The sequence below is a fragment of the Bombina bombina genome, chromosome 2 (genome assembly GCF_027579735.1).
Source record: "Bombina bombina isolate aBomBom1 chromosome 2, aBomBom1.pri, whole genome shotgun sequence".
Lineage (NCBI taxonomy): Eukaryota > Metazoa > Chordata > Amphibia > Anura > Bombinatoridae > Bombina > Bombina bombina.
In genome coordinates this window covers 201,170,341-201,197,483 of record NC_069500.1, presented here as the reverse complement: position 1 = coordinate 201,197,483, position 27,143 = coordinate 201,170,341, and the positions used below count along the sequence as shown (strand labels likewise).

The 27,143-nt window shown below is 38.6% G+C and overlaps 1 protein-coding gene across 1 annotated transcript in view; it reads right to left on the bottom strand.

The window, feature by feature from the left end:
- MRPS27 (mitochondrial ribosomal protein S27) overlaps positions 1–27,143 on the bottom strand; it is a 280,865-nt gene that overhangs the window by 209,994 nt on the left and 43,728 nt on the right. The gene's annotated exons all lie outside the window — the stretch shown is intronic.

The following is a 27,143-nucleotide window of genomic DNA, read 5'->3' as shown; positions in this document are numbered from 1 at the left end:
CACAAGAAATAATAATAAAAAAAAAAAACACTTAACCGCCCGAACAAAGTATAAAAAAAAAACCTAGCCTCCCTCACAGAGTATTAACAAACACCTAAACCGCAAACCCCACATTGCAAAATAATAAAGCAATTAACCCCTAATCTGCAAATAACATAATTACAATTTTAACCCCTAAACCGCCAACCCCCCCACATCGCAATAAATCTAATTAACCTATTAGCCCCTAAACCAACAAACCCCCACATCGCAATAAACCTAATTAACCTATTAACCAACCCCTCTACAACACAAATAGCTAAATTAATAAGCCCCCTAACCTAACACCCCATAAATTAACCCCCAAACTAAGTTACACTTAAATAAAACCTAACATTAAATTACAAAAAAATAATAATAATCTAAAATTGCGAAAAATAAAAAAACTCTAAAAATTTCAGAAAAAAAAAAATGATCAATTATAAAAAAAATTAAACCTTATCCCTATAAAAATAAAAAAGCCCCCCAAAATAAAAATACCCCCTAAACTAAACTTAACTACCAATAGCCGTTAAAAGGGCCTTTTGTAGGGCATTGCCCTAAGTTAAACAGTGCTTTTACATTTAAAAAATACTAAGTCACCCCTAACAGTAAAAGCCTATCACTAAAAAAAACCTAAACTACCCATTGCCCCTAAAGGGACATTTGTATGGGCATTGCCCTTAAAAGGGCATTCAGCTCTTTTCCAGCCCATTAAATCCATAATCTTAAAAATAAAAAAATAAAAAATCCTAAAACTGAACCCCAAATAGGTACTCACCGTTTCTGAAGTCCGGCGGAGGTCTTCTTCCAGGCGACTCCATCAGCTTCTATCTTAATCCGGATTGGTGGCTTCCCCGATGCACGGAACCTCATTGGCGTGAGGCTCCTTTTTATATGATCGTCCACGCACACTGAATATTGAATGCAAGGTACCCCATATTTATAGGGGTACCTTGCATTCCTATTGGATGATTTCAACAGCCAATAGAATTTCAGTAGCTCTAATCCTATTGGCTGATTTCAAAATTTCAGCCAATAGGAATGCAAGGTACCCCAAATTGAATGCGGTACCTTGCATTCAATCTTCAGTGTACGACTGACATCGGATGGAGAGGAGCCTCTACACCGCCGAGGAAAACCGCTCCGGATCCGCTCATTGGTGAAGCCAGCTTTGCACCACCGCTCTTCGCCGCCTTCGCTCTGGATGAAGATAGAAGATGGTGGAGCCGCCTGGAAGAAAAACCTTCTCCGCCGGACTTCAGGAATGGCAAGTACCTATTTGGGGCTTAGCCTTGGGCATTTTTTTTTTTTTTTAGATTAGGGATTTTTGGGCTGGAAAAGAGCCGATTGCCCTTTTAAGTGCAATGCCCATACAAATGCCCCTTTTAAGTGTTAGGTTTATTTATTTTGGGGGGTTTGGTGGGTGGGGGGTTTTATGTAAAGTAAAACTGTTTAACTTAGGGCAATGCCCTACAAAAGGCCATTTTAAGGGCTATTGGGATCTTAGTATTAGATTAGGGGGGTGTTTTTATTTTTTTTTGGGGGGGGGGATTTATTATTTTTATAAGGGTATCGCCTAGTCTACAATAAAATATTTTCAAAACGTAAAAGTATCAACCAGAATTGATAATGAGGACTGCTATAATTATTGGCATCAGCATTATGGGTTTTATCCACTGTAAGTCTGAATACATGCAGAGTTTAACTTTAATAGAGTTAAAATATCATATCTAACAGTATCAAACAGAAAGGGCTGCTATGATACATTACATTTACTGTAAGTCTGCATACATTTAGAGTTTCAAATTGAAAGAGTATTTAAAGCAGATATGATATTTTTTTTTATTACAAACTAGTTTTTGTATCAGTGTAGATATTACTATGTCCATACTTTATTAGAACTATACTAGTAGTTTGTATTTAAAGGGACACTCAAGCCAAAAAAGTTTAATGATTCATAGAGAGAACACAATTTTAAGAATCTTTCCTGTCAAGGTATATGTAAGGTTAACAAAAACAGAATTTATGTTTACCTGATAAATTACTTTCTCCAACGGTGTGTCCGGTCCACGGCGTCATCCTTACTTGTGGGATATTCTCTTCCCCAACAGGAAATGGCAAAGAGCCCAGCAAAGCTGGTCACATGATCCCTCCTAGGCTCCGCCTTCCCCAGTCATTCGACCGACGTAAAGGAGGAATATTTGCATAGGAGAAATCATATGATACCGTGGTGACTGTAGTTAGAGAAATTAAATCATCAGACCTGATTAAAAAACCAGGGCGGGCCGTGGACCGGACACACCGTTGGAGAAAGTAATTTATCAGGTAAACATAAATTCTGTTTTCTCCAACATAGGTGTGTCCGGTCCACGGCGTCATCCTTACTTGTGGGAACCAATACCAAAGCTTTAGGACACGGATGATGGGAGGGAGCAAATCAGGTCACCTAGATGGAAGGCACCACGGCTTGCAAAACCTTTCTCCCAAAAATAGCCTCAGAAGAAGCAAAAGTATCAAATTTGTAAAATTTGGTAAAAGTGTGCAGTGAAGACCAAGTCGCTGCCTTACATATCTGATCAACAGAAGCCTCATTCTTGAAGGCCCATGTGGAAGCCACGGCCCTAGTGGAATGAGCTGTGATTCTTTCAGGAGGCTGCCGTCCGGCAGTCTCATAAGCCAATCTGATGATGCTTTTAAGCCAAAAAGAGAGAGAGGTAGAAGTTGCTTTTTGACCTCTCCTTTTACCAGAATAAACAACAAACAAGGAAGATGTTTGTCTGAAATCCTTTGTAGCCTCTAAATAGAATTTTAGAGCACGAACTACATCCAAATTGTGCAACAAACGTTCCTTCTTTGAAACTGGATTCGGACACAAAGAAGGCACGACTATCTCCTGGTTAATATTTTTGTTAGAAACAACTTTCGGAAGAAAACCAGGTTTAGTACGCAAAACCACCTTATCTGCATGGAACACCAGATAAGGAGGAGAACACTGCAGAGCAGATAACTCTGAAACTCTTCTAGCAGAAGAAATTGCAACCAAAAACAAAACTTTCCAAGATAATAACTTGATATCAACGGAATGTAGGGGTTCAAACGGAACCCCCTGAAGAACTGAAAGAACTAAATTGAGACTCCAAGGAGGAGTCAAAGGTTTGTAAACAGGCTTGATTCTAACCAGAGCCTGAACAAAAGCTTGAACATCTGGCACAGCCGCCAGCTTTTTGTGAAGTAAAACAGATAAAGCAGAAATCTGTCCCTTCAAAGAACTTGCAGATAATCCTTTCTCCAAACCTTCTTGAAGAAAGGATAGAATCTTAGGAATTTTTATCTTGTTCCATGGGAATCCTTTAGATTCACACCAACAGATATATTTTTTCCATATTTTATGGTAGATTTTTCTAGTTACAGGCTTTCTAGCCTGAACAAGAGTATCAATGACAGAATCTGAGAACCCTCGCTTTGATAAAATCAAGCGTTCAATCTCCAAGCAGTCAGTTGGAGTGAGGCCAGATTCGGATGTTCGAAAGGACCTTGAACAAGAAGGTCCTGTCTCAAAGGTAGCTTCCATGGTGGAGCCGATGACATATTCACCAGATCTGAATACCAAGTCCTGCGTGGCCACGCAGGAGCTATCAAGATCACCGATACCCTCTCCTGTTTGATCCTGGCTACCAGCCTGGGAATGAGAGGAAACGGTGGGAACACATAAGCTAGGTTGAAGCTCCAAGGTGCTACTAGTGCATCCACTAGAGTCGCCTTGGGATCCCTGGATCTGGACCCGTAGCAAGGAACCTTGAAGTTCTGACGAGACGCCATCAGATCCATGTCTGGAATGCCCCATAATTGAATTATTTGGGCAAAGATTTCCGGATGGAGTTCCCACTCCCCCGGATGAAAAGTCTGACGACTCAGAAAATTTTCCACTCCTGGGATGTGGATTGCAGACAAGTGGCAGGAGTGAGTCTCCGCCCATTGAATTATTTTGGTCACTTCTTCCATCGCCAGGGAACTCCTTGTTCCCCCCTGATGGTTGATATACGCAACAGTCGTCATGTTGTCTGATTGAAACCGTATGAATTTGGCCTTTGCTAACTGAGGCCAAGCCTTGAGAGCATTGAATATCGCTCTCAGTTCCAGAAAATTTATCGGGAGAAGAGATTCTTCCCGAGACCAAAGACCCTGAGCTTTCAGGGGTTCCCAGACCGCGCCCCAGAACTCAAAAAAGTGAATAGCAGCACTCCAATAAACTTTTCAATTCTTTATTGCATATCCAGGAGTACAAACAGACTGGCGTCGGTCGTGACAATGACCCACTCTGGTCTGCGGAAGCTCATCCCTTGTGACAAGTTGTCCAGGGTCAGCCACCAACGGAGTGAATCTCTGGTCCTCTGATCTACTTGTATCGTCGGAGACAAGTCTGTATAATCCCCATTCCACTGACTGAGCATGCACAGTTGTAATGGTCTTAGATGAATTCGCGCAAAAGGAACTATGTCCATTGCCGCCACCATCAAACCTATTACTTCCATGCACTGCGCTATGGAAGGAAGAGGAACAGAATGAAGTACTTGACAAGAGCTTAGAAGTTTTGATTTTCTGGCCTCTGTCAGAAAAATCCTCATTTCTAAGGAGTCTATTATTGTTCCCAAGAAGGGAACTCTTGTTGACGGAGATAGAGAACTTTTTTCTACGTTCACTTTCCACCCGTGAGATCTGAGAAAGGCCAGGACAATGTCCGTATGAGCCTTTGTTTGTGGTAGAGACGACGCTTGAATCAGTATGTCGTCCAAGTAAGGTACTACTGCAATGCCCCTTGGTCTTAGCACCGCTAGAAGGGACCCCAGTACCTTTGTGAAAATTCTTGGAGCAGTGGCTAATCCGAATGGAAGTGCCACAAACTGGTAATGCTTGTCCAGAAAGGCGAACCTTAGGAACCAATGATGTTCCTTGTGGATAGGAATATGTAGATACGCATCCTTTAAATCCACCGTGGTCATGAATTGACCTTCCTGGATGGTAGGAAGAATTGTCCGAATGGTTTCCATTTTGAACGATGGAACCTTGAGAAATTTGTTTAGGATCTTGAGATCTAAGATTGGTCTGAATGTTCCCTCTTTTTTGGGAACTATGAACAGATTGGAGTAGAATCCCATCCCTTGTTCTCCTAATGGAACAGGATGAATCACTCCCATTTTTAACAGGTCTTCTACACAATGTAAGAATGCCTGTCTTTTTATGTGGTCTGAAGACAATTGAGACCTGTGGAACCTTCCCCTTGGGGGTAGCTCCTTGAATTCCAGAAGATAACCTTGGGAGACTATTTCTAGCGCCCAAGGATCCAGAACATCTCTTGCCCAAGCCTGAGCGAAGAGAGAAAGTCTGCCCCCCACCAGATCCGGTCCCGGATCGGGGGCCAACTTGGTTTATTTTTAGCCTTAAAAGACCTATCCTGAGGAAGGGCGTGGCCCTTACCCCCAGTGATATCTGAAATAATCTCTTTCAAGTCGGGGCCAAACAGCGTTTTCCCCTTGAAAGGTATGTTAAGCAATTTGTTCTTGGAGGACGCATCCGCTGACCAAGACTTTAGCCAAAGCGCTCTGCGCGCCACAATAGCAAACCCTGAATTTTTCGCCGCTAATCTAGCTAATTGCAAAGTGGCGTCTAAGGTAAAAGAGTTAGCCAACTTAAGTGCTTGAACTCTGCCCATAACCTCCTCATAAGAGGATGCTTGATTGAGCGACTTTTCTAGTTCCTCGAACCAGAAACACGCTGCTGTAGTGACAGGAACAATGCATGAAATTGGTTGTAGAAGGTAACCTTGCTGAACAAACATCTTTTTAAGCAAACCCTCTAATTTTTTGTCCATAGGATCTTTAAAAGCACAACTATCTTCTATAGGGATAGTGGTGCGTTTGTTTAGAGTAGAAACCGCCCCCTCGACCTTGGGGACTGTCTGCCATAAGTCCTTCCTGGGGTCGACCATAGGAAATAATTTCTTAAATATAGGGGGAGGGACAAAGGGTATGCCGGGCCTTTCCCATTCTTTATTTACAATGTCCGCCACCCGCTTGGGTATAGGAAAAGCTTCGGGGGGCACCGGGACCTCTAGGAACCTGTTTCACTGGAATGACCAAATTGTCACAATCATCCAGAGTAGATAACACCTCCTTAAGCAGAGCGCGGAGATGTTCCAATTTAAATTTAAATGTAATAACATCAGGTTCAGCTGGTTGAGAAATTCTTCCTGAATCTGAAATTTCTCCCTCAGACAAAACCTCCCTAGCCCCTTCAGACTGGTGTAAGGGCATGTCAGAACCATTATCATCAGCGTCCTCATGCTCTTCAGTATCTAAAACAGAGCAGTCGCGCTTTCGCTGATAAGTGGGCATTTTGGCTAAAATGTTTTTAATAGAATTATCCATTACAGCCGTTAATTGTTGCATAGTAAGGAGGATTGGCGCACTAGATGTACTAGGGGCCTCCTGAGTGGGCAAGACTGGTGTAGACATAGAAGGGGATGATGCAGTACCATGCTTACTCCCCTCACTTAAGGAATCGTTTTGGGCAACATTATTATCAGTGGTATCATTGTCCCTACTTTGTTTGTCACATTTATCACATATATTTAAATGGATAGGAACCTTGGCTTCCGAACATACAGAACATCGTCTATCTGGTAGTTCAGACATGTTAATAGGCATAAACTTGGTAACAAAGCACAAAAAACGTTTTAAAATAAAACCGTTACTGTCTCTTTAAATTTTAAACTGAACACACTTTTTTACTGAATATACGCAAAAGTATGAAGGAAATGTTCAAAATTCACCAAAATTTCACCACAGTGTCATAAAGCCTTAAAAGTATTGCACACCAAATTTGAAAGCTTTAACTCTTAAAATAACGGAACCGGAGCCGTTTTTACATTTAACCCCTATACAGTCCCTGGTATCTGCTTTGCTGAGACCCAACCAAGCCCAGAGGGGAATACGATACCAAATGACGCCTTCAATAAGCTTTTTCAGTGGATCTGAGCTCCTCACACATGCATCTGCATGCCTTGCTTCTCAAAAACAACTGCGCATTAGTGGCGCGAAAATGAGGCTCTGCCTATGACTAGAAAAGGCCCCCCAGTGAAAAAGGTGTCCAATACAGTGCCTGTCCGTTTTTTTAACAATTTGCCAAGATTAAAATAACTCTCCTAAGTTATAAACCATTAAACATGCTTATATAGTAAACGTTTTGGCCCAGAAAAATGTCTACCAGTCTTTAAAGCCCTTGTGAAGCCCTTGTATTCTTATATTGAAAATTAAGAAAATGGCTTACCGGATCCCATAGGGAAAATGACAGCTTCCAGCATTACCAAGTCTTGTTAGAAATGTGTCATACCTCAAGCAGCCAAAGTCTGCTCACTGTTTCCCCCAACTGAAGTTAATTCCTCTCAACAGTCCTGTGTGGAAACAGCCATCGATTTTAGTAACGGTTGCTAAAATCATTTTCCTCTTACAAACAGAAATCTTCATCTCTTTTCTGTTTCAGAGTAAATAGTACATACCAGCACTATTTTAAAATAACAAACTCTTGATTGAAGAATAAAAACTACATTTAAACACCAAAAAACTCTGAGCCATCTCCGTGGAGATGTTGCCTGTGCCACGGCAAAGAGAATGACTGGGGAAGGCGGAGCCTAGGAGGGATCATGTGACCAGCTTTGCTGGGCTCTTTGCCATTTCCTGTTGGGGAAGAGAATATCCCACAAGTAAGGATGACGCCGTGGACCGGACACACCTATGTTGGAGAAATATATATTTTAATCATATATTTTAAGGTTAATAAATATGTGTATATATTATATATATATATATATATATATATATATTTTTATATATTTATTTTATTTTTTTCATTCAGATCTGGCTGGTCAGTAGAAAATGATTCATTTCTTTCAGACAAACTGACTTCAAACATGTTTTAGTTCTTCCCCACTCAGCATGTAAGTTATCCTAAACACACATCTGAGAACAAAGGATTGTTTCCAAGAGATCTCCCACACTCAATATACTAAATTATGCAATTGTATAACCACAAGGAACTGAAAATTAACACAGGTAAAATTCTGGATACACAGTGATTAACATAGAGGTGTTAATTACCCCTTAAAATCAGATACACATCTGTGCTAGTTGAGCAGAAAAACATGTTAAGATGTAACTGCTAACACTTGAATATACAAAATGGAGACGGGGTGTCTGGAATATCCTTTTTGAAGCTTGATGAGATGGAAATTAGATTGCTGGAATCTCAAAGACATGTTAAGATGTGACTTTGAAATTTACTGAACATACAGCAAATAATCATCTTTGAATGCATGCCTCAGAATGTATTAAATATAGAAATTTGGGGAATTGTCTAATTCTCTATTATTACATGGGTATTTGCTAAGCTTGGTAGGTAACTATTTTAGTCAGTCTAAAATGTTTAATAACCTCTGTATTGTTTGTATTTTTCAGACATATAATTTCAGATCTGCATAGAAATGAATGTGTATATACCTACATGCATATTTTGAAAACATAAAATATCTTAGCCTCTGTGTGTTTAAGAACATGAATAGATGTTTATGGACCTGAAGAGAAGTGATTATTAACATTTATTTTTATTTCAGATCTACGTAGACAGGATTCATGTATTCAGGAAGAAATACACAGAAATGTAACATGCTGTATATGAATAAATGCAATATATCAGGAGTTTTAAATACTACCAATCTGGAAAAATTAGCAGTATAATTGTTTTGATATGGTATGGTGTTAAGGACATACTGTGTTTCATGTCAAATTGATCAGAATAAATAAATGTGATATAATACAATACATATAACCTACTAATGCAAGAAATTATGGCAGTTATTACACACTTTAAAGAAATATTTTAAATGCTAGAAATGTTAAAATGTTTAGAAATGTTATTGCTGTGTTTGTGTTGCAACGCTGCCACCGAAGGGCCAAAACCCAGTATAGCAGTTAAAAGATTTAACTGTTTAAAGGATGCGTTTCCATAACAACAATGTATACTAAACCAATCAGGGGAAAAAGGAGGGCCACCCATTATTTTCACCAGTGAGGAGAACCAATATAAAGTTATTGCAACATAGAGAGATTTCTGCTGAGCTAAACTTGTAACTGGTTCCTGTTGGGCGTGAAATACCATTTACTCAAGCAAAGCTGATCGATTCTTCTCATTGACTTCAAATTATACTTATTGGTATTTTCTGAGGTGAAAATATTCCTATCAAGGAATATTGGATATCGATTTGGTACCCTTTTTGGTAATGTATTAAGAGATTGCTGTAACAAATAGATTTAAAGAGCAAATTGTACTTTTAAACTGTGTGTCATTGTTTTGGATAGTTCTTAGCTTGCCTGTATGCAAAAACAATTTAAAATAAGCATTCATTGTTGCTGGGTTTGGCAGAGTTAGAGAAATAAATTGTATTTTAAATTGGTAGTCACTGCCTATGTATTGTTTAAATTTGTATCTGGTAGGCTAAGTAACTTATCTGTGCAAGTTCTGATATTGTAAATTAATATTGTATTAGGATAAATTGCAGTTAAATAGCAGAATCTATATATATTATCCTATTGATTATAAGCACTGTTAGAATTGTATTGTTTGGATGTTAAAAGTGAAAGATTTTAGTCTTGTGTAAACTGAATGAAAGGCTATTTGTAAATAAGGCTGGTTTTAAAGGTAAACGTGTATGAACTTTGCATAGCATATTTAAATAGTTTTCAAACGCATATAATATTGTGTCATATTCTGGTATTGCAAATATATTTTAAAATGTTCATGGATATTAACTAAATAAAAGAATTCAGGTATTTATATTAATTGTATGGTTTCTAGTAGATGCATGTTAGTTAAGGGTTTCTATTTTTAAGGATAATTATTAAAGGTATTGTATTATAACACTGAGATAGACTGATATATTGTTTGATCAGCACTACTAAGATTTTCATAAATATACTGACATTCCATTGCAAAATGTTACACAATCTTTTTGAGGCACCAGCATGTGCACAAGCTCACAGTGTATACATATACTAAAGTGTGATTGGCTGCTATCTGTCACAGGGGGCTGGCAAATGGGAGGGGAAAAAATGCCAGAAAAAAATAAAATTATTTTTTTTTTTTTTTAAATCTACTGCTTGTGAAATTCAGAATAAGTGTTACTGAAGTGTGCTTTTATTATGCACTTCTACTGTATTTAGTAATCCTTTAAAAAGGTGCTTCTCTATAAAACATTAAAGGGCCATAATACCCAAATGTTTAAACACTTGAAAGTGATGCAGCATAGCTGTAAAAAGCTGACTAGAAAATATCACCTGAACATCTGTATGTAAAAAAGAAAGATATTTTACCTCAAAAGTTCCTCAGTAGCCACATCCCATTGTAAAGGATTTCTAAGCAGCATTTTAGTGTGTCTGTCCTAGGACAGCTTAGGGGATGAGCCTTGTGCACTCTCATATTATTTCACCAATCAGGTAAAGGAAGCTTACTATGAAATCTCATTAGAGTTAAGTCAAATCTCATGAGATCACAGTAAAAGAGTTCATGACCTCAGCACTGCTGATGCTGATTGGCTGCAGTTAATTTCTTCATTGTTTTAAAACTTTTTACCTGCAGCTGGGAGCAGCCGAGTATAACTTTTTACACAGAACTTACTCTGCTGAGCTGAGGAGATTGTGAGGTAAAATATCTTCCTTTTTTACATAGAGATGCTCAGGTGATATTTTTCTGTCAGCTTTTTACAGTTATACTGCATCAGTTTCAAGTGATTTAGCACGAGTATTATGTCCCTTTAAAGGAACACTACACCCAATTGTTTTCTTTCATGATTAAGATAAAGCATGCAATTTTAAGCAACTTTCAAATTTGCTCTTATCAATTTTTCTTCGTTCTCTTGCTATCTTTATTTAAAAAGCAGGAATGTGATGCATAGGAGCCGGCCCATTTTTGGTTGAGAACCTGGGTTATGCTTGCTTATTGGTGGGTAAATGTAAGCCCCCAATAAGCATGCGCTATCCATGGTGCTGAACCTAAAATGGGCTGGATGCTAAGATTTACATTCCTGCTTTTAAAATAAAGATAGCAAGAGAACGAAGAAACATTAATAGGAGTAAATTAAAAAGCTGATTAAAATTTCATGCTCTATCTAAATCATGAAAGAAAAAAATTGGGTTCAGTGTCCCTTTAAAAGGGACAGTTTACTCAAAAATGTTCTCCCCTTTAATTTGTTCCCAATGATCCACTTTACCTGCTGGAGTGTATATTGGCATATGAAATAGTTTATTTAGCCTGTGGTATCCCCACCCATCCTGAAAGCTTGGTCTGGAGGCCAAAAACTGTTAACACAACCAGTAGAATAAATTACTCTCCCAGTGGGTTATAGACGAGATAAGGTAATCAAATTTTATTTTTTTCCATTGTTCTCTCCAAGTATTGGTTATTGGTTTAGGGACAGATATAAGATAAAGAAGCAGATATATGTACAGAATGTGATAAAGTAATCAGATCTGATTATACCTACAAGCTCAACCCATTTTATTAGGTTATGGCTTCAAAACAAAAAATCAGCTAATTCATATACACAAATAAGCCTTAAAAAAAGCAAATTTCATATTTTCTACTATGCAGCTGGTAAAAAAAAAAAAGTAATTGGAAACATATTAAAGGGACAGTTCACCCAAAAACTTTCTCCCCTTTAAATTATTCCCAATGATCCTTTTTACCTGCTAGAGTGTATTAAATTGGTTGCAAGTGGCTCCTTTACTCCTATTTCAGCATTTGAAATAGCTGATTTAGCTTGTGGTTTCCCAACCTATACTGAAAGTTTTGATACTGGCGTATACGCTATTGACAAGCCTAAGTAAACACAGCCAGCAGAAGAGATTACACCCTCAGTGGGGGGCATGATAGTTAAGTAATAAAATGATAATTTTCCATTGTTCTCTCTTTGTATTGAGCTTTGGTGTTCCAGACAAATATAAGATAAGGAAGCAAGTCTGTGTACATAAAAGTGATAACATAATGAGATCTGATATTACCTGAAGCTCAACCCATTGTAATAGGCTGTGGTTTCAAAGCACAAAACCAGCTACTTCAGATACACAAATAAACCCGAAAATGCAATTTCTCAAATATTTTATACTCTGCAGTTGGTATAACAAGTCATTTAAAATACATTTATGGAAAAGCAATTTCACAGTGTACTGTCCCTTTAAGGGAAAAACTATTTTATAGCATACTGTCCCTTTAAGCTCGATGTAATGCTTTGTGTGGTAATACAGGATTTTTATTCCAGAATCTTGGGACACTCCAGTTAAAACCAAGCAGATTTTACAGTTTATGTTTCTTGGCTTTGATCATTTGCCATATTGCTGAAAATTAAAAACGGGGAGAAAAAAAAAAAATCCTACATCCTGGTAAATAACTATCACAGTCAACTACTTTAGATTGTTTTGATTTTTGCTTTTTTAATTCTACCAGGAATGAGAATTCATCTGTTCTCACAAGGTCAAATAGTCTGAGTGAGAAAATGACTGAATTCCACTGGGGGGAGCAAATAAAACAAAGCAGATTAACCCTATTGTTGCCGTCATTAGTCCTATGGCAATCTAACAGTCTGAGCATGGACAAAGCCTTCATTATAAGATTACAGGACGGCAGACATTGAGAGGAGCTTTATGTTTAGAACTAATTTGTTAGTTTCATTGTAAAAACATATTTTGACTGAATTATTTTAATGTTGATACTATATGCATTACACAGGATTTCTTTTTTGTTGTTTGAATCAAGTAACAAAATTACATCTCAGTTATGCACAAAACAAAAACACTGATCTACCTAAATGTGCCCTTTATAATTCTCTATTTTATCTAGCATGTGTCTTCTTTCTGCTTCAGTGGGACAGAATTAACCTTTTAAATGAAAATATTAAAAAGGGACATGAAACCCCAAATTTTTCTTTCAGACCATATAAAGAACTTTCCAATTGACTTCTATTAACTAATTTGCTTCATTCTCTTGGTATTTTTTGTTGAGAAGCAGAAGGGCACTACTAGAAGATAGCTGAAAGTCAATGGCAATAGGCATATATATGAGCAGCCACCAATCAGCAGCTTCTGAGCCTACCTAGGTATACTTTTCAACAAAGGATACAAAGAGAATGAAACAAATAAGATAAAAGAAATAACATTTGAAAGTTGTTTAAAATTGCATAACCTGTCTTATTCATGAAATAAAAATGTGTTTCATATTCCTTTAAAATAGATCCTCACAAACTACTAATTTCTAGTAATTGCGCAAAAGATTGTACCCACACTAATTTAAACTACTAAATATTGGCTATAAATGTGCACTTTAGGACAATCTATTATTCGGCACATGACTCTCTACAAAAAAAAGTGGAGCCAATGTTTTTATGAGATCAGCGGTTAACAGTCACTCAAATGAAATACTGTACATAGTTGCCATATAGGGTCAACTCTTAAAGGGATGAAATTATGCAAAAAATGCATGCTTAAATTCAGTAGGTTAAAAACACATACTGTATAAATATACATATAAACTCCCGCTCAGAAGCCTCTAGACTTGCATCTTCCAAGCAGAAAATAAATAAGGATTTATAAGGGTATATTATATTATTAATAAGGGTATGTGTGACTCCTGAATAGGACTTTACCTATGTATAATGCAAAAAATACATGTTGTAGCTAATTAGCATTTATAGTTGTTGCATTACTGTCTCTCTTTAGGAAAATAATAACAACAATAATGATGGAGTATTTTAGTGAAGTTTTCTTTAAAGGGACATAGAACCCAATTTTTTTCTTTCATGATTCAGATAGAGCATGCAATTTTAAGTAACTAATTTACTCCTAGTATCAATTTTCTTCATTCTTTTGCTATCTTTATTTGAGAAAGAAGGCATCTAAGCTTTTATGGTCCAGACTCTGGACAGCACTTTTTTATTGGTGGATGAATTTATCCACCAATCAGCCAAATCAACCCAGGTTGTTCACCAAAAATGGGCCGGCATCTAAACCTACATTCTTGCATTTCAAATAAAGATACCAAGAGAATGAAGAAAATTTGATAATAGGAGTAATTTAGAAAGTTGCTTACAATGTCATGCTCTATCTGAATCACAAAAGAAAAAAAATTTGGGTTCAGTGTCCCTTTAAGGAAATGCATATTGCATGGGACTTTCATAACTCTATTAGCACCATCTTCATTTGAATTAAATCAACTACTATCTTATTTTGTTCACTAAATATTTAAATATATAATTTGTATAAAATTAAAATATTAATGTGCTCAAAACACTAGTGACTCGTAATAACTATCCACTGGAACTGAATGTATCTGAGGACAAGGTATGTAACCGAGAAGTGTACAAATCTCCCCCTTAACAAGTAAATTATTCTATAACAGATCCAATGTGAGAGCCCCCCTGCAGCCCACAAACTCATCTCACAGAAGGTTGATGAGAGCATTTGACAGATGGAAAAAGAACAGGAAATGGGAGTAAACATTTACCACTCACATCAATTACACCCATCTGCTGCTCTTGAAGAAAAATATGAAGTCACAATTTGCTTAAAAATACAAAATAATGTTTCCAAAGACCACAACTGGCAAATATTAGTGTGTCAGAAATATGAAAACTCTTAAATGAACCTTTAACTCAACAGGTTAAAGAAGATATTACTGAAATCATAAAATACAGTATAGAAGGAGATCCGCAGTGCAACCGAGGACAGTAGAATTAGTGCTATGACAAGTATATACATCATAAGGTATTTGTCTTTTATGCCTGTGTATAGACATCCAGACGTGCACAGCCAGCTACTTGATTTGTAGTTTATCACTACACAGATATGATGTTAAGGTTAATAAACTGGGTGCATAGCACAACATGTAGAATAGCCAGCACTAGGTTAGATGCACATAGATAAATTACAAGGATAAAATGAAGTTATTTACATCATTTGGATAAAAGGCGATAGACGCAAGTTCCTCTTCTTACCCGTGTCACTATCCTACAGTCCCACATGCTAGCGTCAAACCAAACACACTGACATGCAAAGAAGGGCGTCAGACCAGAGTGGGCACTCACTAATTAGCACTGGCAAAATGTACAGCTCTGAGTGCTCATTAGGCACTCACAGACAGCGAGTGGGGTTTAAATCCAGTGAGTAAGGGAGGGAACATCAGTGTGCAAAGACCAAAAAACACACACACAAAGCCAGGACTTATTAGTTACAGCACGTGCCCTGAGCTGTACGTCTTACAAGTGTCACGGGATGTGTCCCCACTCCGATTTGAGAGTGCAATCCCCCTCTTGTGTTCTGTATGTGTAAAAAAACAAACAAAAAAACGTCTGATGTCTTTCTGAGTGTGATTGGTTAGAATCTTGCATGTGTGGGTGAAGGTTATGAACCAGGTAAGAAGAAGCCTTAACACAGCAGCTGGTCTTCTAACCACTAGCTCAAATGTTCAGCCAACTCTTCAAGTGCTGGCCATTTCTGTGCAATAAAGTTAGATTGTGGAAACTCTTATAGTGTAACAAATTATTACTATTAATTTGTTACACTATCAGAGAGTTTCCACAATCTAACTTTGTTAAAATGACTAGTGTCATACAGTCAATTGGTTACAGTTGGGAGCATAATCAGTGATAAAAATGTAGTACAAAATAGACTTGAAACTATGAGAAGGACATTTTTGGCAAGAGGATACCCATTTTTTTTTATTGAAGATGAATGAAAATATATTCAGGACAGGATAGAAAATAGTGGTTGCCATAAGAATATAGTAATAAACCTATTAGGTTGGTGCTTGCATTGCAACGTAGCCCCTATAGTAGGAAGATAGAATCTATTAGATAGAAATATTGTCATATCTTGAGAGTGTAATTTGGGGATTAAGGAATTTAAACATCCGTTTATAAAAGGGTCCCTAATCTGAGACAGAAATTGTTTATATTGGAAGCAGTGTATTAAAAAAAAGAAAATTATATCACAACAAAATAAATGTGTTGGTTTCAATTGCCTAAATTGTTGTAATTATAACTCAGTGATCAAAAGGACCAAATTTTACTCATCCAAGGAGTACCCGTAAATATTATATTAGGGATTACTATACGTGTAACTTCTCCAATGTGGATTTATCTTATTAAGTGTCCATGTTCAAATATATATATTGGGGAGACGATCAAGAGAGTGAAAGACAGTATTACTGAACATAAGATGTAGAGGGTCAGTAACTACGATGGCAAGTGATTGACGGAGATAAAACAACCAAGGAGGAGTGGAGATTGTGAATTACTTTTAAAACAAAGATAAGCTTTTTGGATCTACCATTTAGATACTATGTACCCAAAGAGTTTAAATATAAAAAGACTGTCATGACAGTCTTTTTATAATGTATAACTATGCTTTGTAAACTCTGTGTACATATATTGTATAAGCACACCACCTAGTGGTAACTATCTTTAACATAGAGATGTAGAAACTGGAGATGACCACAGTGTGGCACAATGTGATTGTTTTTATAGTCTTATATAAAAGGTGTGGTGTCTGCTATACATTATTGGTTCTGTTGGATGCCTAAAAGGTGTTTAAACCGTATCGGCTAGATTTAGAGTTCTGCGACCAAAGGGGTGCGTTAGCTACGCGTGTATTTTTTTCACCCGCACCTTTTAAATACCACTGGTATTTAGAGTTCACAGAAGGGCTGCGTTAGGCTCCAAAAAGGGAGCGTAGAGCATAATTTACCGCCACTGCAACTCTAAATACCAGCGGTGCTTACGGACGCGGCCAGCTTCAAAAACGTGCTCGTGCACGATTCCCCCAGTTTGGGCTGAAAAAACACCTGCAAAAAAGCAGCGTTCAGCTCCTAACGCAGCCCCATTGTTTCCTAACATGTACCCCGAGTCTAAGCACCCCTAACCTTACACTTATTAACCCCTAATCTGCTGTCCCCGCTATCGCTGACCCCTGCATATTATTTTTAACCCCTAATCTGCCGCTCCGTACACCGCCGCAACCTACGTTATCCCTATGTACCCCTAATCTGCTGCCCCTAACCCCCGCCGACCCCTATATTATATTTATTAACCCCTAATCTGCCGACCGGACCTCGCCGCTACTCTAATAAATGTATTAACCCCTAAAGCTAAGTCTAACCCTAACACTAACACTCCCCTAAGTTAAATATAAATTTAAATCTAACGAAATAAAATCTTATTAAACAAATTATTCCTATTTAAAGCTAAATACTTACCTGTAAAATAAACCCTAATATAGCTACAATATAAATAATAATTATATTGTAGCTATTTTAGGATTAATATTTATTTTACAGGCAACTTTGTATTTATTTTAACCAGGTACAATAGCTATTAAATAGTTAATAACTATTTAATAGCTACCTAGATAAAATAATTACAAAATTACCTGTAAAATGTTACAATTAAACCTAACACTACACTATCAATAAATAAATTAAATACAAATACCTACAATTATCTACAATTATATCAACTAAATTAAATCACAAAAAACAAACAAACAACTAAATTACAAAAAAAAAAAAAAAAAAAAACACTAAATTACAAAAAAATAAAAAAAAGATTACAAGAATTTTAAACTAATTACACCTACTCTATTTAATAACTCTGGAGGAGCTCTTCTTGCCGGATAGGAGGAAGACTTCGGACCCTCTTCTTGCCGGATAGGAGGAAGACTTCTGACCCTCTTCTGGACAGATCAGTGATACAATTTTTATTTTAGAATAGGGTAGGGCATTTTTTTATTTTGGGGGGCTTTGTTATTTTTTTAGGGGGCTTAGAGTAGGTGTAATTAGTTTAAAATTCTTGTAATCTTTTTTTATTTTTTGTAATTTAGTAGGGGGGGTTGTGATTTAGTTTAGTTGATATAATTGTAGATAATTGTAGATAGTTTATATAATTTATTTATTGATAGTGTAGTGTTAGGTTTAATTGTAACTTAGGTTAGGATTTATTTTACAGGTAATTTTGTAATATTTTATCTAGGCAGCTATTAAATAGTTATTAACTATTTAATAGCTATTGTACCTAGTTAAAATAAATACAAAGTTGCCTGTAAAATAAATATTAATCCTAAAATAGCTACAATATAATTATTATTTATATTGTAGCTATATTAGGGTTTATTTTACAGGTAAGTATTTAGCTTTAAATAGGAATAATTTATTTAATAAGATTTTATTTCGTTAGATTTAAATGATATTTAACTTAGGGGGTGTTAGTGTTAGGGTTAGACTTAGCTTTAGGGGTTAATACATTTATTAGAGTAGCGGTGAGGTCCGGTCGGCAGATTAGGGGTTAATACTTGAAGTTAGGTGTCGGCGATGTTAGGGAGGACAGATTAGGAGTTAATACTATTTATTATAGGGTTTTTTGAGGCGGGAGTGAGGCGGATAAGGGGTTAATAACTTTATTATAGTAGCGGTGAGGTCCGGTCGGCAGATTAGGGGTTAATAATTGTAGGTAGGTAGCGGCGACGTTGGGGGGGCAGATTAGGGGTTAATAAATATTATGTAGGGGTCGGCGATGTTAGGGGCAGCAGATTAGGGGTACATAGAGATAATGTAGGTGGCGGTGGTGTGCGGTTGGCAGATTAGGGTTTAAAAATTTTTTATTAGAGTGGCGGCGGCCTCGGTTTAGGGGTACATAGGTAGTTTATGGGTGTTCGTGTATTTTAGAGCACAGTAGTTAAGAGCTTTATGAACCGGTGTTAGCCCAGAAAGCTCTTAACTCCTGGCTTTTCTCTGCGGCTGGAGTCTTGTCGTTAGATTTCTAACGCTCACTTCAGCCAAGACTCTAAATACCAGCGTTAGAAAGATCCCATTGAAAAGATAGGATACGCAATTGGCGTAGGGGGATCTGCGGTATGGAAAAGTCGCGGCTGGAAAGTGAGCGTTAGACCCTTTCATGACTGACTCTAAATACCAGCGGGCGGTAAAAACCAGTGTTATGACCCCCTAACGCTGGTTTGGACGGCTAACGCAGAACTCTAAATCTAGGCTAAGCTAATGTGTGATGATAGCCTGAAACATTGCTTTGTTTTTTGATCCATATATTCCAATAAAAGGTGATTGCATGGTGCTGTTGGAATAAGTTTGCTTATTGTACACACTGTATAGCACTGAAGAAAGTGTTGGCAGATTAAAAATTGAGTTAATAATAAAAGTATTAAATAATATTTGCAAATTGCATACACTATGTATGATTAAAAATAATAAACAGTGCCACCCGCTGGTGAGAGAAAAATAAACAGCAAACCAACAGCATATCTGTGTAACCTATACAATGTAGCTCTTTAGCACTTTATCTGGCTTCCCATTTTTTAAAACGTTGTGCCGGAAACATAGTGAATGGCAGTAAGACCCAGTAAAGGTGCTGCAAAATATCACTGTGCATTGTGCTACAGTAGCGCTGTACTGAGCTCCTAATTTGAGATCAAAGTAACCTTTTCATATCACTCTATTCAGCCGATATTGCTCCTCTTCGTCTCCTGGCTCATTTCTGCCCAAAGAGAATCCAATAAATAGGTTTCTGGGGTTGGGTGTAGATGTTCCTTTGTAGCCAATTCTTATGTTTGTTTATATAAAGTAAAAAAAATAAAAAATATATATATTGAACACATTTTATGACATTTCTTCAAATCTGTTAATTCAATTCCCAGTAAAGCAAATTCACTCAGATTTAAAAGATAGAACACACCAGATGTACCATAACCAACACTTGCTCACTTTTCATTTGTCAGCTCCTCCATTTGACAGAAGCGCAGTCTGATAAAAAAATAATATATTTTAGATACTAATAGTAGTTTTGGCGATAGCACATTGTGATGATATGCACCATCCTAGAATGACAAAAGTTTTTTTTCTAGAATATCCCAGCATATAAAAGCACACTTTTTAAAAATGTAATAGAAAACATTGATTTATTGCACTTCATAACAAGCTGCCACGATTAGTGCTTTATTTACATACAGACAGTGCAAAGCCAATTTAAAACTACTTTATGGGCTTGCACTGCAATGCAATGGAAAACTTTGGAGGTAGTAGAGAATTATGGGTGGTTTTTACAAGCTAATTCAGCTATGGCCATGCTCAATGCATTTCGTCTATAAAGCTGTTACTATTGAAAACCCTTCATTATCTAAAAAAATAAATTGTAACATTTACTTTTAAACAACTTTTTTTTCCCTTTTCCTTGTTAAGGTCTCCATCTAGTGGTCATCTTACCAAACTACAACCATTCTAAAATTCCAAGCCTCATTCTAACAAGGTTTAAAAAGGATGCAGTGTGAATGAGCTAGCATTTTGCAGGACTACTACTGATTTTACAGACCACAAGGTTGAATTTACTGACCAACCTAAAATTTAAGCCAATATTAGGCTAACATTAGATTTTTAATATTTGTTGTGCAAATTATAATTAAATCAATTTATGTGAGGTTGGATCATTTCTAGGCCTTGTAACTATATCTCACATTGATGGTCAAAAGTTTTTGTCTCCTAAATTTATGGGCTAGCCCCTAGATTTTGAACAAATTTGTCAAGCCCTGATTTAAAGGGATATAAAACCCAAACATTTATTTTGTGATTTAGACAGAGCATACCGTTTTTTAAAACGTTTCCAATTTACTTCTATTATCAAATTTGCTTTGTTCCCATTATATTCTGTGTAGATAAGGAAAGCTAGGTAGGCAAATATGGAAAGGAAATAGTGCTGCCACCTAGTGCTCTTGCGAATGGATAACATTCTTGCAAAACTGCTGCCATATAGTGCTCCAGAAATGGGCTGGCTCCTAAACACACAACCTCTCTTTTCAACAAAGCATACCAAGATAAAGAAGAAAATTTTAAATAAATTGGGGTTCATATCCCTTAAGTATTACAACACTACCACATAATGCCAGAGCTCGGAAATCATACACTCATCCTCAGCCCTGGCATACTCCTGAGACGGTACCTATGCAGATGTTCCCGTACTGCTGAGCGACACTGAAGAAAATGTCGGAGTTCAGCCAACTGTCTTCACTACAAGTTCATCTTGAACTCTTACTATTCTGCCCATAATCTATATAAGCAACATACTCTTATCTCTACTTTTTCTTCAAACCCAAAACGTCTGTTCTCCACGTTCAATACTCTTCTCCGCCCACCCCATCTCCTACTACAACTTCTCTCTCAGCTCAAGATTTTGCCAGCTACTTCAATAACAAAATAGACTCCATCAGAAATGAAAACAGAATTTATGCTTACCTGATAAATTTCTTTCTCCAACGGTGTGTCCGGTCCACGGCGTCATCCTTACTTGTAGGAATATTCTCTTCCCCAACAGGAAATGGCAAAGAGCACAGCAAAAGCTGCCCATATAGCCCCCCCTCTGGCTCCGCCCCCCAGTCATTCGACCGACGGTTAGGAGAAAAAAGGAGAAACTATAGGGTGCCGTGGTGACTGTAGTGTATAGAGAAAGACATTTTTCAAACCTGATTAAAGAACCAGGGCGGGCCGTGGACCGGACACACCGTTGGAGAAAGTAATTTATCAGGTAAGCATAAATTCTGTTTTCTCCAACATTGGTGTGTCCGGTCCACGGCGTCATCCTTACTTGTGGGAACCAATACCAAAGCTTTAGGACACGGATGAAGGGAGGGAGCAAATCAGGTTACCTAAACGGAAGGCACCACGGCTTGCAAAACCTCCCAAAAATAGCCTCCGAAGAAGCACAAGTATCGAACTTGTAAAATTTGGCAAAAGTGTGCAGAGAAGACCAAGTCGCTGCCTTACATATCTGATCAACAGAAGCCTCGTTCTTGAAGGCCCATGTGGAAGCCACAGCCCTAGTAGAGTGAGCTGTGATTCGTTCAGGAGGCTGCCGTCCGGCAGTCTCATAAGCCAATCGGATGATGCTTTTCAGCCAGAAAGAGAGGTAGCAGTAGCTTTTTGTCCTCTCCTCTTACCAGAGTAAACGACAAACAAAGATGAAGTTTGTCTGAAATCCTTTGTTGCGTCTAAATAGAACTTTAAAGCACGGACCACATCTAAATTGTGTAACAAACGTTCCTTCTTTGAAACTGGATTCGGACACAGAAGGAACAACTATTTCCTGGTTAATATTCTTGTTGGGAACTACTTTTCGAAGAAAACCAGGCTTGGTACGCAAAACGACCTTATCTGAATGGAACACCAGATAGGGTGGATCACACTGCAAAGCAAATAATTCAGAAACTCTTCTAGCAGAAGAAATAGCAACCAAAAACCGAACTTTCCAAGATAGTAACTTGATATCTATGGAATGTAAAGGTTCAAACGGAACCCCTTGAAGAACTGAAAGAACTAAATTTAGACTCCAAGGAGGAGTCATGGGTCTGTAAACAGGCTTGATTCTGACCAAAGCCTGTACAAAAGCTTGTACATCTGGCACAGCTGCCAGGCGTTTGTGTAACAAAACAGATAAAGCAGAAATCTGTCCTTTTAGAGAACTCGCTGACAACCCTTTATCCAAACCCTCTTGGAGAAAGGAAAGAATCTTAGGAATTTTAATTTTACTCCAGGAGAATCCCTTGGATTCACACCAACAGATATATTTTTTCCATATTTTATGGTAAATCTTCCTAGTCACAAGTTTTCTGGCTTGGACCAGAGTATCTATCACTGAATTTGAAAACTCACGCTTGGATAAAATCAAGCGTTCAATTTCCAAGCAGTCAGCTGCAGAGAAACTAGATTTGGATGTTCGAATGGACCTTGTACTAGAAGATCCTGTCTCAAAGGTAGCTTCCATGGTGGAGCCGATGACATATTCACCAGGTCTGCATACCAAGTCCTGCGTGGCCACGCAGGAGCTATCAGAATCACAGAGGCCTTCTCCTGTTTGATCCTGGCTACGAGCCTGGGAAGGAGAGGAAACGGTGTAAACACATAAGCTAGGTTGAACGACCAAGGCGCCACTAATGAATCCAATAGAGTCGCCTTGGGATCCCTGGATCTGGACCCGTAGCAAGGAACCTTGAAGTTCTGACGAGACGCCATCAGATCCATGTCTGGAATGCCCCATAATTGAGTTAACTGGGCAAAGACCTCCGGGTGGAGTTCCCACTCCCCCGGATGGAAAGTCTGACGACTCAAATAATCCGCCTCCCAGTTGTCTACTCCTGGGATGTGAATTGCAGATAGATGGCAGGAGTGATCCTCCGCCCATTTGATGATCTTGGATACCTCTCTCATCGCCAAGGAACTCTTTGTTCCTCCCTGATGGTTGACGTAAGCTACAGTCGTCATGTTGTCCGACTCGAATCTTATGAATCCGGCCTTCGCTAGTTGAGGCCAAGCCTGGAGCGCATTGAATATCGCTCTCAGTTCCAGGATGTTTATCGGGAGAAGAGACTCTTCCCGAGACCATAGACCCTGAGCTTTCAGGGAGTCCCAGACCGCGCCCCAGCCTAATAGACTGGCATAGGTCGTGACAATGACCCACTCTGGTCTGCGGAAACTCATTCCCTGAGAGTCAACCACCAACGGAGTGAGTCTCTGGTTAACTGGTCTACTTGAATCTGGGGAGACAAGTCTGCATAATCCCCATTCCACTGTCTGAGCATGCACAGTTGCAATGGTCTTAGATGAATTCGAGCAAAAGGAACCACGTCCATTGCTGCCACCATTAGACCTATTACTTCCATGCACTGAGCTATGGAAGGCTGAGGAATAGAATGAAGAACTTGACAAGCCTTTAGAAGCTTTAATTTTCTGACCTCTGTCAGAAAGATCTTCATTTCTACAGAATCTATTATTGTTCCCAGAAAGGGAACTCTTGTAGACGGGGACAGGGAACTCTTTTCCATGTTCACCTTCCACCCGTGAGACCTGACAAAAGCTAATACAATGTCTGTATGAGCCTTTGATCTGGAAAGGGACGACGCTTGGATTAGAATGTCGTCTAGGTAAGGTGCCACTGGAATGCCCCTCAGTCGTAGAACCGCTAGAAGGGACCCTAGCACCTTTGTGAAGATTCTGGGAGCAGTGGCTAAACCGAATGGAAGAGCCACGAACTGGTAATGTTTGTCCAGAAAGGCGAACCTTAGGAACCGATGATGATCTTTGTGGATAGGAATATGTAGGTACGCATCCTTTAAATCCACGGTAGTCATATAATGACCCTCCTTGATTGTAGGTAAAATTGTTCGAATGGTTTCCATTTTGAACGATGGAACTCTGAGGAATTTGTTTAGAATTTTTAAATCCAGACTTGGTCTGAAAGTTCCCTCTTTTTTGGGAACTACAAACAGGTTTGAGTAAAACCCCTGACCTTGTTCCGCTGTTGGAACTGGGTGTATCACTCCCATCTTTAATAGTTCTCCTACGCAATGTAAGAATGCCCGTCTCTTTATCTGGTCTGAAGATAAGCGAGACATGTGGAACCTTCCCCTTGTAGGAAGTTCCTTGAATTCTAGAAGATAACCCTGAGAGACTATTTCTAGTGCCCAGGGATCTGGAACATCTCTTGACCAAGCCTGAGCAAAGAGAGAAAGTCTGCCCCCTACTAGATCCAGTCCCGGATCGGGGGCTACCCCTTCATGCTGTCTTGGTAGCAGCAGCAGGCTTCTTGGCCTGTTTACCCTTGTTCCAGCCTTGCATTGGTTTCCAAGCTGGCTTAGCCTGGGAAGCGTTACCCTCTTGTCTAGAGGCTGCAGAGTTAGGAGACGGTCCGTTCCTGAAGTTACGAAAGGAACGAAAATTGGACTTATTCTTAACCTTAAAAGGTCTATCCTGTGGGAGGGCATGGCCCTTTCCCCCAGTGATGTCTGAAATAATCTCCTTCAATTCTGGCCCAAAAAGGGTCTTACTTTTGAAAGGAATATTAAGCAATTTTGTCTTGGAAGACACATCCGCCGACCAAGACTTTAGCCAGAGCGCTCTGCGCGCCACAATTGCAAACCCTGAATTTTTCGCCGCTAACCTCGCCAATTGCAAAGCGGCATCTAAAATAAAGGAATTAGCTAACTTAAGTGCGTGAATTCTGTCCATGACTTCCTCATATGGAGTCTCCTTATTGAGCGACTTTTCTAGTTCATCGAACCAAAAACACGCCGCCGTAGTGACAGGAATAATGCACAAAATTGGTTGGAGGAGGAAACCTTGCTGCACAAAAATCTTTTTAAGCAAATCCTCCAATTTTTTATCCATAGGATCTCTGAAAGCACAATTGTCCTCAATGGGAATAGTCGTGCGTTTGGCTAGCGTAGAAACTGCCCCCTCAACCTTAGGGACTGTTTGCCATGCGTCCTTCCTTGGGTCGACCATGGGGAACATTTTCTTAAATATAGGAGGTGGGACAAAAGGTATGCCTGGTTTCTCCCACTCCTTAGTCACTATGTCCGCCACCCTTTTAGGTATCGGAAAGGCACAGGGACCTCTAGGAATTTGTCCATTTTGCACAATTTTTCTGGAATGACCAAAGAGTCACAATCATCCAGAGTAGTTAGTACCTCCTTAAGTAAGGCGCGGAGATGCTCTAACTTAAATTTAAACGTCACAACATCAGGTTCTGCCTGTTGAGAAACTCTTCCTGAATCAGAAATTTCTCCCTCCGACAAACCCTCCCTCACTGCCAATTCTGACTGGTGTGAGGGTATGACAGATAAATTATCGTCAGCGCACTCTTGCTCTACTGTATTTAAAACTGAGCAATCACGCTTTCTTTGAAATGCTGGCATTTTGGATAAAATATTAGCTATAGAATTATCCATTACTGCCGTTAATTGTTGCATAGTAACAAGCATTGGCGCGCTAGATGTACTAGGTGTCGCCTGCGCGGGCATAACTGGTATTGACACAGAAGGAGAGGATGGTGAACTACCCCCACTACCTTCATTTGAGGAATCATCTTGGGCAACCTTATTAAATGTGACAGTACTGTCCTTACTTTGTCTGGACGCCATGGCACAATTTTCACATACATTTAAAGGGGGGACCACCTTGGCCTCCATACATACAGAACATGTTCTATCTGAAGGTACAGACATGTTAGACAGGCTTATACAGGCTATTAATGCAATAAAACAGTTACTGTCTCTTTAAATGTTAAACAGAGCACACTTTATTTCTGAATGTGTGAAAAACTATGAAGGAAATATCCGATCCTTACCAAATTTGCACCCTAGTGTCTTAATGCTTTAAAAGTATTGCACACCAATTTTTGTAACCCCTTAAATGAGGAAACCGGAGCTGTTTTATCAAATTAACAATTTTAAACCCACTACAGTCCCAGCCACAGCGTTTGCTGCGGCTTCACCTGTCCTTGGGGGTTATTCGCCACAGAAATAAGCCTTCCAGGAACGTTTTTAATGGCCACCAGACCCTCTCACATGAAGCTGCATGCACTGCATCCAAAAGAAACTGCGCAATTAAGGCGCGAAAATGAGGCTCTCCCTACTAGAGTGAAAGGCCCTTCCTGACTGGGAAAGGTGTCTAAACGACTGCCTGGCGCTTAAAAACGTTACCAAAGTATTCTCAAGTTTTAAAACACTTCAAACCACATATAAATATTGAATAAAGCAATTGATTTAGCCCACAATAGTGTCAACCAGTATATAGCCCATTAATAAGCCTTCATTCTGTTATGAGTCTAAGAAAATGGCTTACCGATCCCAAAGAGGGAAAATGACAGTCTTCTAGCATTACTAAGTCTTGTTAGAAAATGGACTAGTCATACCTTGAGCAGAAAAGTCTGCAAACTGTTCCCCCCAACTGAAGTTCTCTGGGCTCAACAGTCCTGCGTGGGAACAGCAATTGATTTTAGTTACTGCTGCTAAAATCATACTCCTCATTTAAACAGAACTCTTCATCCTTTTCTGTTTTAGAGTAAATAGTACAAACCGGCACTATTTTAAAATAACAAACTCTTGATAGAAGAATAAAAAACTACAACTAACACCACATACTCTTCACCATCTCCGTGGAGATGCTACTTGTTCAGAGCGGCAAAGAGAATGACAGGG